Source organism: Carica papaya, chromosome 8, assembly GCF_054855325.1.
Source record: "Carica papaya isolate Zhongbai chromosome 8, ASM5485532v1, whole genome shotgun sequence".
Lineage (NCBI taxonomy): Eukaryota > Viridiplantae > Streptophyta > Magnoliopsida > Brassicales > Caricaceae > Carica > Carica papaya.
Window position 1 is genome coordinate 17,780,695 of NC_142316.1, and position 13,876 is coordinate 17,794,570.

Genomic DNA, 13,876 nt, shown 5'->3' on the forward strand with positions numbered 1-13,876 from the left:
TTGGGCGAGAGTAGCATTAGGATGGGTGACCTCCTGCGAAGTCCTTATATTTCACCCATTTTCTTAGGAAGTCCTCGTGTTGCACCCATTTTTTTGCAGATGATTCTTTCGACGATACGCAAGACTTGAATTATGGTCCTCAGGTTTATTCGCAAATGTGAGTAACGGCACCGTAGCATTTTACATGATATTAGAACGAGCACGGGAGGTGCAGTGCGCACGCACAAGGAAACAAATGACGGGAGGGGGGATGGAGGGAGAAAAAGTGTATGTATTTGCAGCGCAGAAAGAAACATGAGCAATCATACCATCACCAATGCAACGGATTCTATCAGAACTCCGCAAGTTAAGTGTGCTTGGGCGAGAGTAGCACTAGGATGGGTGACCTCCTGCGAAGTCCTTATATTTCACCCATTCTCTTAGGAAGTCCTCGTGTTGCACCCATTTTTTTGCAGATGATTCTTTCGACGATACGCGCGACTTGAATTATGCTCCTCAGGTTTATTCGCAAATGTGAGTCTCGGCACCGTAGCATTTTACTTGATATTAGAACGAGCACGGGAGGTGCAGTGCGCACGCACAAGGAAACAAATGACGGGAGGGGGAAGAAAGGGGAAGGAGTTTATGTATTTGCAGCGCGAAATTAAATGGGTGCAATCATACCACCACTAATGCACCGGATACCATCAGAACTCCGCAGTTCAGTGTGCTTGGACGAGAGTAGTACTCGGATGGGTGACCTCCTGGGAAGTCCTCGTGTCGCAACAATTTTTTTTCAGACAGGTCGTTCGACGTTACGCGCGACTGGAACTAAGGTCCGCTGGTTTATGCGCAAATGTGAGTCAAGAAGCAGGGGCATTTTAATCGATATTAGAACGAGAAGGAGAGATGCAGAGTGCACGCACAAGGAAACAAATGACGGGAGGGGGGATGGAGGGAGAAAAAGTGTATGTATTTGCAGTGCATAATGAAACATGAGCAATCATACCAGCACCAATGCAACGGATTCTATCAGAACTCCGCAAGTTAAGGGTGCTTGGGCGAGAGTAGCACTAGGATGGGTGACCTCCTGCGAAGTCCTTATATTTCACCCATTTTCTTTGGAAGTTCTCGTGTTGCACCCATTTTTTTGTAGATGATTCTTCGACGTTACGCGCGACTTGAATTATGGTCCTCAGGTTTATTCGCAAATGTGAGTCACGGCGCTGTAGCATTTTACTTGATATTAGAACGAGAACGGGAGCTGCAATGTGCACGCACAAGGAAACAAATGACGGGAGGGGGAAGAAAGGAGAAGGAGTTTATGTATTTGCATCGCGAAATTAAACAGGTGCGATCATACCAGCACTAAAGCTCCGGATCCCATCAGAACTCCGCAGTTAAGTGTGCTTGGGTGAGGGTAGTACTCGGATGGGTGACCACTTGGGAAGCCTTCGTGTTGCACCTATTTTTTTTCGGATGGATTGTTCGACGTTACGCGCGAATGGAATTATAAACCGCTGCTTCATTTGCAAAGGTGAGTCACGGTGCCGGGGCATATTACTTGATATTAGAAAGAGAAAGAGAGATGCAGAGTGCACGCACAAGGAAACAAATGACGGGAGGGGGGATGGAAGGAGAAAGAGTGTATGTATTTGCAGTGCAGAATGAAACATGAGGATCATACCAGCACTAATGCAACGGATTCTATCAGAACTCTGCAGTTAAGGGTGCTTGGGCGAGAGAAGCACTAGGATGGGTGACCTCCTGCGAAGTCCTTATATTTGACCCATTTTCTTAGGAAGTCCTCGTGTTGCACCCATTTTTTTACAGATGATTCTTTCGACGATACGCACGATTTGAATTATGGTTCTCAGGTTTATTCGCAAATGTGAGTCACAGCACCGTAGCATTTTACTTGATATTAGAACGAGCACGGGAGGTGCAGTGCGCACGCACAAGGAAGCAAATAACAGGAGGGGGAAGAAAGGGGAAGGAGTTTATGTATTTGCAGCGCAAAATTAAACGGGTGCGATCATACCACCACTAATGCACCGGATACCATCAGAATTCCGCAGTTAAGTGTGCTTGGGCGAGAGTAGTACTCGGATGGGTGACCTCCTAGGAAGTCCTCGTGTCGCAACAATTTTTTTTCAGACGGGTCGTTCGACGTTACGCGCGACTGGAACTAGGGTCCGCTGGTTTATACGCAAATGTGAGTAAGGAAGCAGGGGCATTTTAATCGATATTAGAACGAGAATGAGAGGTGCATTGTGAATGCACAAGGAAACAATTGACGGGAGGGGGAAGAAAGAATGAGTGTATGTATTTGCAGCGCGAAATTAAACAGGTTCGATCATACCAGCACTAAAGCCCCGGATCCCATCAGAACTCCGCAGTTAAGTGTGCTTGGGCGAGAGTAGTACTCAGATGGGTGACCACTTGGGAAGCTCTCGTGTTGCACCTATTTTTTTTCGGATGGGTTGTTCGACGTTACGCGCGAATGGAATTATAAACCGCTGCTTCATTTGCAAAGGTGAGTCACGGAGCCGGGGCATATTACTTGATATTAGAAAGAGAAAGAGAGATGCAGAGTGCACGCACAAGGAAACAAATGACGGGAGGGGGGATGGAAGGAGAAAGAGTGTATGTATTTGCAGTGCAGAATGAAACATGAGGATCATACCAGCACTAATGCAACGGATTCTATCAGAACTCTGCAGTTAAGGGTGCTTGGGTGAGAAAAGTACTCGGATGGGTGACCTCCTGCGAAGTCCTTATATTTCACCCATTTTCTTGGGAGGTTCTCGTGTTGCACCCATCTTTTTGCAGATGATTCTTTCAACGTTACGCGCAACTTGATTTATGGTCCGCAGGTTTATTCGCAAATGTGAGTCACGGCGCCGTGGCATTTTACTTGATATTAGAACGAGTACGGGAGGTGCATTGCGCACGCATAAGGAAACAAATGACGGGAGGAGGAAGAAAAGAGAAGGAGTATATATATTTGAAGCGCAAAATTAAACAAGTGGCATCATACAAGCGCTAATGCACTGTATCCCATCAGAACCCTGCAGTTAAGTGTGCTTGGGCGAGAGTAGTACTCAGATGGGTGACCTCCTGGGAATTCCTCGTGTCGCAACAATTTTTTTTCAGATGGGTCGTTCGACGTTACGGGCGACTGGAATTATGGTCCCCTGGTTTATACGTAAATGTGAGTCAAGAATCAGGGGCATTTTAATCGATATTAGAACGAGAAGGAGATGTGCAGTGTGAACGCACAAGGAAACAAATGACGGGAGGGGGAAGAAAGGAGAAGGAGTTTATGTATTTGCAGCGTGGAATTAAACAGGTGTTGTCACACTAGCACAAATGCACAAGATCCCATCAGAACTCCGCAGTTAAGTGTGCTTTGGCAAAAGTAGTACAATGATGAGTTACCTCCTGGGAAGTTCTCGTGTTGCACCCATTTTCTTTTTTTTCAGATGTGTCGTTCGACGTTACGCGCGACTTTAATTATGGTCCGCAGATTTATTCGCAAATGTGAGTCATGGCGCCATGGCATTTTACTTGATATTTGAACGAGAACGAGAGGTGCAGTGCGCACGCACAAGGAAACAAATGACGGGAGGGGGTAGAAAGGAGAAGTAGTTTATGTATTTGCAGCGCGAAATTAAACAGGTGCGATCATACCAGCTCTAATGCATCGGATCCCATCAGAACTCTGCAGTTAAGTGTGCTTGGGCGAGAGTAGTACTCCAATGGGTGACCTCTTGGGAAGTCCTCGTATCGCAACAATTTTTTTTCAGATGGGTCATTCGACGTTACGCGCGACTGGAACTCGTGTCCGCTGGTTTATACGCAAATATGAGTCAAGAAGCAGGGGCATTTTAATCAATATTAGAACGAGAAGGAGAGGTGCAGTGTGAACGCACAAAGAAACAATTGATGGGAGAAGGAAGGAGAAGGAGTGTATGTATTTTCAGCACGAAATGAAACAGGTGCGATCAAACCAGCCCAAACGCAACGGATTCTATCAGAACTCCGTAGGTAAGGGTGCTTTGGCGAGAGTAGTACTAGCATGGGTTACCTCCTGCGAAGTCCTTATATTTCACCAATTTTCTTGTGAAGTCCTCGTGTTGCACTCATTTTTTTGCAGATGATTCTTTCGACGTTCCGCGCGACTTGAATTATGGTCCTCAGGTTTATTTGCAAATGTGAGTCACGGCGCTGTAACATTTTACTTTATATTAGAACGAGAACAGGAGGTGCAGTGCGCACGCACAAGGAAACAAAGGACGGGAGTGGGAAGAAAGGGAAATGAGTTTATGTATTTGCAGCGCGAAATTAAACAGGTGGGATCATACCAGCATTAATGCACCGGATCCCATCAGAACTCCGCAGTGAAGTGTGCTTGGACGAAATTAGTACTCGGATGGGTGACCTCCTGGGAAGTCCTCGTATCGCACAAATTTCTTTTCAGACGGGTTGTTCGACGTTACGCGGGTCTGGAACTAGGGTCCGCTGGTTTATACGCAAATGTGAGTCAAGAAGCAGGAGCATTTTAATCGATATTAGAACGAGAATGAGAGGTGAAGTGTGAACGCACAAGGAAACAAATGACGGGAGGGGGAAGAAAGGAGAAGGAGTGTATGTATTTGCAGCGCGAATTTAAACAGGTGCGATCTTACCAGCACTAAAGCCCCGGATCCCATCAGAACTCCGCAGTTAAGTGTGCTTGGGCGAGAGTAGTACTCGGATGGGTGACCACTTGGAAAGCCCTCGTGTTGCACCTATTTTTTTTCGGATGGGTTTTTCAAAGTTACGCGCGAATGGAATTATAAACCGCTGGTTCATTTGCAAAGGTGAGTCACGGTGCCGGGGCATATTACTTGATATTAGAACGAGAAAGAGAGATGCAGAGTGCACGCACAAGGAAACAAATGACGGGAGGTGGGATGGAAGGAGAAAGAGTGTATGTATTTGCAGTGCAGAATGAAACGTGAGGGATCATACCAGCACTAATGCAACGGATTCTATCAGAACTCCGCAGTTAAGGGTGCTTGGGCGCGAAAAGTACTCGGATGGCTGACCTCCTGCGAAGTCCTTATATTTCACCCATTTTCTTGGGAGGTCCTCGTGCTGCACCCATCTTTTTGCAGATGATTCTTTCGACGTTACGCGCGACTTGAATTATGGTCCGCAGGTTTATTCGCAAATGTGAGTCACGGAGCCGTGGCATTTTACTTGATATTAGAACGAGTACGAGAGTTGCAGTGCGCACGCACAAGGAAACAAATGACGGGATAAGGAAGAAAAGAGAAGGAGTGTATGTATTTGAAGCGCAAAATTAAACAAGTGGCATCATACCAGCACTGATGCACTGGATCCCATCAGAACTCTGCAGTTAAGCGTGCTTGGGCGAGAGTAGTACTCGGATGGGTGACCTCTTGGGAAGTCCTCGTATCGCAACAATTTTCTTTCAGATGGGTCGTTCGACGTTACGCGCGACTGGAACTATGGTCCGCTGGTTTATACGCAAATGTGAGTCAAGAATCAGGGGCATTTTAATCAATATTAGAACGAGAAGGAGATGTGTAGTGTGAACGCACAAGGAAACAAATGATGGGAGGGGAAGCGGGAAGAAGGAGTGTATGTATTTTCAGCACCAAATTAAACAGGTGCGGTCACACCAGCACAAATGCACCGGATCCCATCAGAACTTCGCAGTTAAGTGTGCTTTGGCGAAAGTAGTACAATGATGGGTTACCTCCTGGGAAGTTCTCGTGTTGCACCCATTTTCTTTTTTTCAGATGTGCCGTTCGACGTTACGCGCGACTTTAATTATGGTCCGCAGATTTATTTGCAAATGTGAGTCACGGCGCCGTGGCATTTTACTTGATATTTGAACGAGAACGAGAGGTGCAGTGCGCACGCACAAGGAAACAAATGATGGGAGGGGGAAGAAAGGAGAAGGAGTATGTTTTTGCAGCGCGAAATGAAACAGGTGCGATCATTCCAGCACTAATGCAACGGATTCTATCAGAACTCCGTAGGTAAGGGTGCTTGGGCGAGGGTAGTACTAGCATGGGTTACCTCCTGCGAAGTCCTTATATTTCACCCATTTTCTTGTGAAGTCCTCGTGTTACACCCATTTTTTTGCAGATGATTCTTTCGACGTTACGCGCGACTTGAATTATGGTCCTCAGGTTTATTCGCAAATGTGAGTCACGGTGTTGTAGCATTTTACTTGATATTAGAACGAGAACGGAAGGTGCAGTGCGCACGCACAAGGAAACAAATGACGGGAGGGGGAAGAAAGGGGAATGAGTTTATGTATTTGCAGCGCAAAATTAAACAGGTGCGATCATATCAGCACTAAAGCCCTCGTGTGCTTGGGCGAGATTAGTACTCGGATGGGTGACCTCCTGGGAAGTCCTCGTGTCGCACAAATTTCTTTTCAGACGGGTTGTTCGACGTTACGCACGTCTGGAACTAGGGTCCGCTGGTTTATACGCAAATGTGAGTCAAGAAGCAGGGGCATTTTAATCGATATTAGAACGAGAATGAGAGGTGAAGTGTGAACGCACAAGGAAACAAATGACGGGAGGGGGAAGAAAGGAGAAGGAGTGTATGTATTTGCAGCGCGAATTTAAACAGGTACGATCTTACCAGCACTAAAGCCCCGGATCCTATCAGAACTCCGCAGTTAAGTGTGCTTGGGCGAGAGTAGTACTCGGATGGGTGACCACTTGGAAAGCCCTCGTGTTGCACCTATTTTTTTTCGGATGGGTTTTTCGACGTTACGCGCGAATGGAATTATAAACCGCTGGTTCATTTGCAAAGGTGAGTCACGGTGCCGGGGCATATTACTTGATATTAGAACGAGAAAGAGAGATGCAGAGTGCACGCACAAGGAAACAAATGACGGGAGGTGGGATGGAAGGAGAAAGAGTGTATGTATTTGCAGTGCAGAATGAAACGTGAGGGATCATACCAGCACTAATGCAACGGATTCTATCAGAACTCCGCAGTTAAGGGTGCTTGGGCGCGAAAAGTACTGGGATGGCTGACCTCCTGCGAAGTCCTTATATTTCACCCATTTTCTTGGGAGATCCTCGTGTTGCACCCATCTTTTTGCAGATGATTCTTTCGACGTTACGCGCGACTTGAATTATGGTCCGCAGGTTTATTCGTAAATGTGAGTCACGGAGCCGTGGCATTTTACTTGATATTAGAACGAGTACGAGAGTTGCAGTGCGCACGCACAAGGAAACAAATGACGGGATGAGGAAGAAAAGAGAAGGAGTGTATGTATTTGAAGCGCAAAATTAAACAAGTGGCATCATACCAGCACTGATGCACTGGATCCCATCAGAACTCTGCAGTTAAGCGTGCTTGGGCGAGAGTAGTACTCGGATGGGTGACCTCTTGGGAAGTCCTCGTATCGCAACAATTTTCTTTCAGATGGGTCGTTCGACGTTACGCGCGACTGGAACTATGGTCCGCTGGTTTATACGCAAATGTGAGTCAAGAATCAGGGGCATTTTAATCAATATTAGAACGAGAAGGAGATGTGCAGTGTGAACGCACAAGGAAACAAATGATTGGAGGAGGGGCGGGAAGAAGGAGTGTATGTATTTTCAGCACCAAATTAAACAGGTGCGGTCACACCAGCACAAATGCACCGGATCCCATCAGAACTTCGCAGTTAAGTGTGCTTTGGCGAAAGTAGTACAATGATGGGTTACCTCCTGGGAAGTTCTCGTGTTGCACCCATTTTCTTTTTTTCAGATGTGCCGTTCGACGTTACGCGCGACTTTAATTATGGTCCGCAGATTTATTCGCAAATGTGAGTCACGGCGCCTTGGCATTTTACTTGATATTTGAACGAGAACGAGAGGTGCAGTGCGCACGCACAAGGAAACAAATGACGGGAGGGGGAAGAAAGGAGAAGGAGTTTATGTATTTGCAGCGCGAAATTAAACAGGTGCGACCATACCGGCACTAATGCATCGGATCCCATCAGAACTCTGCAGTTAAGTGTGCTTGGGCGAGAGTAGTACTTGGATGGGTGACCACTTGGGAAGCCCTCGTGTTGCACCTATTTTTTTTCGGATTAGATTTTCGACGTTACGCGCGAATAGAATTATAAACGGCTGGTTCATTTGCAAAGGTGAGTCACGGTGCCGGGGCATATTACTTGATATTAGAACGAGAAAGAGAGATGCAGAGTGCTCGCACAAGGAAACAAATGATGGGAGGGGGGGAGGGAAGAAGGAGTGTATGTATTTTCAGCACCAAATTAAACAGGTGCGGTCACACCAGCACAAATGCACCGGATCCCATCAGAACTTCGCAGTTAAGTGTGTTTTGGCGAAAGTAGTACAATGATGGGTTACCTCCTGGGAAGTTCTCGTGTTGCACCCATTTTTTTTTTTTCAGATGTGCCGTTCGACGTTACGCGCGACTTTAATTATGGTCCGCAGATTTATTCGCAAATGTGAGTCACGGCGCCGTGGCATTTTACTTGATATTTGAACGAGAACGAGAGGTGCAGTGCGCACGCACAAGGAAACAAATGATGGGAGGGGGAAGAAAGGAGAAGGAGTATGTTTTTGCAGTGCGAAATGAAACAGGTGCGATCATTCCAGCACTAATGCAACGAATTCTATCAGAACTCCGTAGGTAAGGGTGCTTGGGCGAGGGTAGTACTAGCATGGGTTACCTCCTGCGAAGTCCTTATATTTCACCCATTTTCTTGTGAAGTCCTCGTGTTGCACCCATTTTTTTGCAGATGATTCTTTCGACGTTACGCGCGACTTGAATTATGGTCCTCAGGTTTATTCACAAATGTGAGTCACGGTGCTGTAGCATTTTACTTGAAATTAGAACGAGAACGGGAGGTGCAGTGCGCACGCACAAGGAAACAAATGACGGGAGGGGGAAGAAAGGGGAATGAGTTTATGTATTTGCAGCGCAAAATTAAACAGGTGCGATCATATCAGCACTAAAGCCCTCGTGTGCTTGGGCGAGATTAGTACTCGGATGGGTGACCTCCTGGGAAGTCCTCGTGTCGCACCAATTTTTTTTCAGACGGGTCGTTCGACGTTACGCACGTCTGGAACTAGGGTCCGCTGGTTTATATGCAAATATGAGTCAAGAAGCAGGGGCATTTTAATCGATATTAGAACGAGAATGAGAGGTGAAGTGTGAATGCACAAGGAAACAAATGACGGGAGGGGGAAGAAAGGAGAAGGAGTATATGTATTTGCAGCGCGAAAATAAACAGGTGCGATCATACCAGTACTAAAGCTCCGGATCCCATCAGAACTCCGCAGTTAAGTGTTCTTGGGCGAGTGTAGTACTCGGATGGGTGACCTCCTGCGAAGTCCTCATATTTCATCCATTTTCTTGGGAGGTCCTCGTGTTGCACACATCTTTTTGCAGATTATTCTTTCGACGTTACGCGCGACTTGATTTATGGTCCGCAGATTTATTCGCAAATGTGAGTCACGGCACCGTCGCATTTTACTTAATATTAGAACGAGTAGGGGAGGTGCAGTGCGCACGCACAAGGAAACAAATGACGGGATGAGGAAGAAAAGAGAATGAGTGTATGTATTTGAAGCGCAAAATTAAACAAGTGGCATCATACCAGCACTACTGCACTGGATCCCATCAGAATTCTGCAGTTAAGTGTGCTTGGGCGAGAGTAGTACTCAGATGGGTGACCTCTTGGGAAGTCCTCGTATTGCAACAATTTTTTTCAGATGGGTCGTTCAACGTTACGCGCGACTGGAACTATGGTCCGCTGGTTTATACCCAAATGTGAGTCAAGAATCAGGGGCATTTTAATCGATATTAGAACGAGAAGGAGAGGTGCAGTGTGAACGCACAAGGAAACAAATGATGAGAGAGGGGAGGGAAGAAGGAGTGTATGTATTTTCAGCACGAAATTAAACAGGTGAGGTCACACCAGCACAAATGCACCGGATCCCATCAGAACTTCGCAGTTAAGTGTGCTTTGGCGTAAGTAGTAAAATGATGGGTTACCTCCTGGGAAGTTCTCGTGTTGCACCCATTTTCTTTTTTCAGATGTGCCGTTCGACGTTACGCGCGACTTTAATTATGGTCCGCAGATTTATTCGCAAATGTGAGTCACGGCGCCGTGGCATTTTACTTGAAATTAGAACGAGTACGAGAGGTGCAGTGCGCACGCACAAGGAAACAAATGACGGGAGGAGGAAGAAAAGATTAGGAGTGTATGTATTTGAAGCGCAAAATTAAACAAGTGGCATCATACCGGCACTAATGTGCTGGATCCCATCAGAACTCTGCAGTTAAGCGTGCTTGGGCGAGAGTAGTACTCGGATGGGTGACCTCTTGAGAAGTCCTCGTATCGCAACAATTTTTTTTAGATAGGTCGTTCGACATTACGCGCGACTGGAACTATGGTCCGCTGGTTTATACGCAAATGTGAGTCAAGAATCAGGGGCATTTTAATCGATATTAGAACGAGAAGGAGAAGTGCAATGTGAACGCAAAAGGAAACAAATGATGGGAGGGCGGGAGGGAAAAAGGAGTGTATGTATTTTCAGCACGAAATTAAACAGGTGCGGTCACACCAGCACAAATGCACCGGATCCCATCATAACTCCGCAGTTAAGTGTGCTTTGGGGAAAGTAGTACAATGATGGATTACCTCCTGGGAAGTTCTCGTGTTGCACCCATTTTTTTTTTCAGATGTGCCATTCGAAGTTACGCGCGACTTTAATTATATTCCGCAGATTTATTCGAAAATGTGAGTCACTGCGCCGTGGCATTTTACTTGATATTTATACGAGAACGAGAGGTGCAGTGCACATGCACAACGAAACAAATGACGGGAAGGGGAAGAAAGGAGAAGGAGCGTACGTATTTGCAGCGCGAAATTAAATAGGTGCCATCATACCAGCACTAATGCACCGTATCCCATCAGAACTTAGCAGTTAAGTGTGCTTGGGCGGGAGTAGTACTCGGATTGGTGACCTCCTGGGAAGTCCTCGTGTTGCACCCATTTTTTTTCAGATGGATCATTCGACGTTACGCGCGAATGCAATTATAAACCGCTGGTTCATTCGCAAAGGTGAGTCATGATGCCAGGGCATTTTACTTGATATTAGAACAAGAATGAGAGATGCAGAGTGCACGCACAAGGAAACAAATAACGGGAGATGGGATGGAGGGAGAAAGAGTGTATGTATTTGCAGCGCAGAATGAAACATGAGCAATCATACCAGCACCAATGCAACAGATTCTATCAGAACTCCGCAAGTTAAGGGTGCTTGGGCGAGAGTAGCACTAGGATGGGTGACCTCATGCGAAGTTCTTATATTTCACCTATTTTCTTAGGAAGTCCTCGTGTTGCACCCATTTTTTTGCAGATGATTCTTTCGATGTTACGCGCGACTTGAATTAAGGTCCTCAGGTTTATTCGCAAATGTGAGTCACGGCACCGTAGCATTTTACTTGATATTAGAACGAGCACGGGAGATGCAGTGCGCACGCACAAGGAAACAAATGACGGGAGGGGGAAGAAAGGAGAAGGAATTTATGTATTTGCAGCACAAAATTAAATGGGTGCGATCATACCAGCACTAATGCACCGGATCCCATCAGAACTCCGCAGTTAAGTGTGCTTGGTACCGAGTAGTACTCGGATGGGTGACCTCCTGGGAAGTCCTCGTGTCGCACTAATTTTTTTCATATGGGTCGTTCGACGTTACGCGCGACTGGAACTAGGGTCCGCTTGTTTATACGCAAATGTGAGTCAAGAAGCAGGGGCCTTTTAACCGATATTAGAACGAGAAGAAGAGGTGCAGTGTGAACGCACAAGGAAACAATTGATGGGAGGGGGAGGGAAGGAGAAGAAGTGTATGTATTTTCAGCATGAAATGAAACAGGTGCGATCATACCAGCATTAATGCAACGGATTCTATCAGAACTCCGTAGGTAAGGGTGCTTTGGCGAGAGTAGTACTAGCATGGGTTACCTCCTGTGAAGTCCTTTTATTTCACCCATTTTCTTGTGAAGTTCTCGTGTTGCGCCCATTTTTTTGCAAATGATTCTTTCGACGTTACGCGCGACTTGAATTATGGTCCTCAGGTTTATTCGCAAATGTGAGTCATGGTGCCGTGACATTTTACTTGATATTAGAACGAGAACGGGAGGTGCAGTGCGCACGCAACAGGAAAAAAATGACGGGAGGGGGAAGAAAGGGGAATGAGTTTATGTATTTGCAGAGCGAAATTAAACAGGTGCGATCATGCCAGCACTAATGCACTGGATCCCATCAGAACTCCGCAGTTATGTGTGCTTGGGTGAGATTAGTAATCGGATGGGTCACCTCCTGGGAAGTACTCGTGTCGCACAAATTTTTTTTCAGATGGGTCGTTCGACGTTACGCACGTCTGGAACTAGGGTCCGCTGGTTTATACGCAAATGTGAGTCAAGAAGCAGGGGCATTTTCATCGATATTAGAACGAGAATGAGAGGTGAAGTGTGAACGCACAAAGAAAAAATTGACGGGAGGGGGAAGAAAGGAGAAGGAGTGTATGTATTTGCAGCGTGAAATTAAATAGGTGCGATCATACCAGCACTAAAGCTCCGGATCCCATCAGAACTCCGCAGTTAAGTGCGCTTGGGCAGGAGCAGTACTCGGATGGGTGACCACTTGGGAAGCCCTCGTGTTGCACCAATTTTTTTTCGGATGGGTTGTTCAACGTTACGCGCGAATGGAATTATAAACCGCTGGTTCATTTGCAAAGGTGAGTCACGGTGCTGGGGCATATTACTTGATATTAGAACGAGAAAAAGAGATGCAGAGTGCACGCACAGGGAAACAAATGACGGGAGGGGGGATGGGAGGAGAAAGAGTGTATGTATCTGCAGTGCAGAATGAAACATGAGGGATCATACCAGCACTAATGCAACGGATTCTATCAGAACTCCGCAGTTAAGGGTGCTTGGGCGAGAAAAGTACTCGGATTGGTGACCTCCTGCGAAGTCCTTATATTTCAACCATTTTCTTGGGAGGTCCTAGTGTTGCACCCATCTTTTTGCAGATGATTCTTTCGACGTTACGCGCCACTTGATTTATGGTCCGCAGGTTTATTCGCAAATGTGAGTCACGGCACCGTGGCATTTTACTTGATATTAGAACGAGTACGAGAGGTGCAGTGCGCACGCACAAGAAAACAAATGACGGGAGGAGGAAGAAAAGAGAAGGAGTGTATGTATTTGAAGCGCAAAACTAAACAAGTGGCATCATACCAGCACTAATTCACTGGATCCCATCAGAACTCTGCAGTTAAGTGTGCTTGGGCGAGAGTAGTACTCGGATGGGTGACCTCCTGGAAGTCCTCGTAGCATAAAATTTTTTTTTCAGATGGGTTGTTCGACGTTACGCGCGACTAGAACTATGGTCCGCTTGTTTATACGCAAATGTGAGTCAAGAATCAGGGGCATTTTAATCGATATTAGAACGAGAAGGAGAGGTGCAGTGTGAACGCACAAGGAAACAAATGATGGGAGGGGGGGAGGGAAGAAGGAGTGAATGTATTTTCAGCACCAAATTAAACAGGTGCGGTCACACTAGCACAAATGCACCGGATCCCATCAGAACTCCGCAGTTAAGTGTGCTTTGGCGAAAGTAGTACAATGATGGGTTACCTCCTGGGAAGTTCTCGTGTTGCACCCATTTTTTTTTCAGATGTGCCGTTCGACGTTACGCGCGACTTTAATTATGGTCCGCAGATTTATTCGCAAATGTGAGTCACGGAACCGTGGTATTTTACTTGATATTTGAACGAGAACGAGAGGTGCAGTGCGCACGCACAAGGAAACAAATGCTGGG

General features: G+C 46.4%; 3 non-coding genes and 21 pseudogenes across 3 annotated transcripts; all 24 read left to right on the top strand.

The window, feature by feature from the left end:
- The first annotated feature begins 649 nt into the window (after nt 1–649).
- Nucleotides 650–768, top strand: LOC148246247 (5S ribosomal RNA; annotated as a pseudogene).
- A 560-nt stretch (nt 769–1,328) lies between these two features.
- Nucleotides 1,329–1,447, top strand: LOC148246248 (5S ribosomal RNA). The gene has a single exon (XR_015814419.1). It is a non-coding gene; the product is annotated as a 5S ribosomal RNA (ribosomal RNA).
- Nucleotides 1,448–2,006: 559 nt separating this feature from the next.
- Nucleotides 2,007–2,125, top strand: LOC148246249 (5S ribosomal RNA; annotated as a pseudogene).
- Nucleotides 2,126–2,327: 202 nt separating this feature from the next.
- On the top strand, nt 2,328–2,446 carry LOC148246250 (5S ribosomal RNA). The gene has a single exon (XR_015815145.1). It is a non-coding gene; the product is annotated as a 5S ribosomal RNA (ribosomal RNA).
- Nucleotides 2,447–3,658: 1,212 nt separating this feature from the next.
- LOC148246251 (5S ribosomal RNA) lies at nt 3,659–3,777 on the top strand (annotated as a pseudogene).
- A 555-nt stretch (nt 3,778–4,332) lies between these two features.
- LOC148246252 (5S ribosomal RNA) lies at nt 4,333–4,451 on the top strand (annotated as a pseudogene).
- A 205-nt stretch (nt 4,452–4,656) lies between these two features.
- On the top strand, nt 4,657–4,775 carry LOC148246253 (5S ribosomal RNA; annotated as a pseudogene).
- Nucleotides 4,776–5,336: 561 nt separating this feature from the next.
- On the top strand, nt 5,337–5,454 carry LOC148246254 (5S ribosomal RNA; annotated as a pseudogene).
- A 204-nt stretch (nt 5,455–5,658) lies between these two features.
- On the top strand, nt 5,659–5,777 carry LOC148246255 (5S ribosomal RNA; annotated as a pseudogene).
- An 860-nt stretch (nt 5,778–6,637) lies between these two features.
- LOC148246256 (5S ribosomal RNA) lies at nt 6,638–6,756 on the top strand (annotated as a pseudogene).
- Nucleotides 6,757–7,317: 561 nt separating this feature from the next.
- On the top strand, nt 7,318–7,435 carry LOC148246257 (5S ribosomal RNA; annotated as a pseudogene).
- Nucleotides 7,436–7,639: 204 nt separating this feature from the next.
- LOC148246258 (5S ribosomal RNA) lies at nt 7,640–7,758 on the top strand (annotated as a pseudogene).
- A 209-nt stretch (nt 7,759–7,967) lies between these two features.
- Nucleotides 7,968–8,086, top strand: LOC148246259 (5S ribosomal RNA). The gene has a single exon (XR_015815842.1). It is a non-coding gene; the product is annotated as a 5S ribosomal RNA (ribosomal RNA).
- Nucleotides 8,087–8,290: 204 nt separating this feature from the next.
- LOC148246260 (5S ribosomal RNA) lies at nt 8,291–8,409 on the top strand (annotated as a pseudogene).
- Nucleotides 8,410–9,269: 860 nt separating this feature from the next.
- On the top strand, nt 9,270–9,388 carry LOC148246261 (5S ribosomal RNA; annotated as a pseudogene).
- A 236-nt stretch (nt 9,389–9,624) lies between these two features.
- Nucleotides 9,625–9,742, top strand: LOC148246262 (5S ribosomal RNA; annotated as a pseudogene).
- A 202-nt stretch (nt 9,743–9,944) lies between these two features.
- Nucleotides 9,945–10,063, top strand: LOC148246263 (5S ribosomal RNA; annotated as a pseudogene).
- Nucleotides 10,064–10,272: 209 nt separating this feature from the next.
- Nucleotides 10,273–10,390, top strand: LOC148246264 (5S ribosomal RNA; annotated as a pseudogene).
- A 203-nt stretch (nt 10,391–10,593) lies between these two features.
- On the top strand, nt 10,594–10,712 carry LOC148246265 (5S ribosomal RNA; annotated as a pseudogene).
- A 207-nt stretch (nt 10,713–10,919) lies between these two features.
- LOC148246266 (5S ribosomal RNA) lies at nt 10,920–11,038 on the top strand (annotated as a pseudogene).
- Nucleotides 11,039–11,599: 561 nt separating this feature from the next.
- Nucleotides 11,600–11,718, top strand: LOC148246267 (5S ribosomal RNA; annotated as a pseudogene).
- Nucleotides 11,719–12,276: 558 nt separating this feature from the next.
- LOC148246268 (5S ribosomal RNA) lies at nt 12,277–12,395 on the top strand (annotated as a pseudogene).
- A 205-nt stretch (nt 12,396–12,600) lies between these two features.
- Nucleotides 12,601–12,719, top strand: LOC148246269 (5S ribosomal RNA; annotated as a pseudogene).
- An 882-nt stretch (nt 12,720–13,601) lies between these two features.
- LOC148246270 (5S ribosomal RNA) lies at nt 13,602–13,720 on the top strand (annotated as a pseudogene).
- The last annotated feature ends 156 nt before the right edge of the window (nt 13,721–13,876 follow it).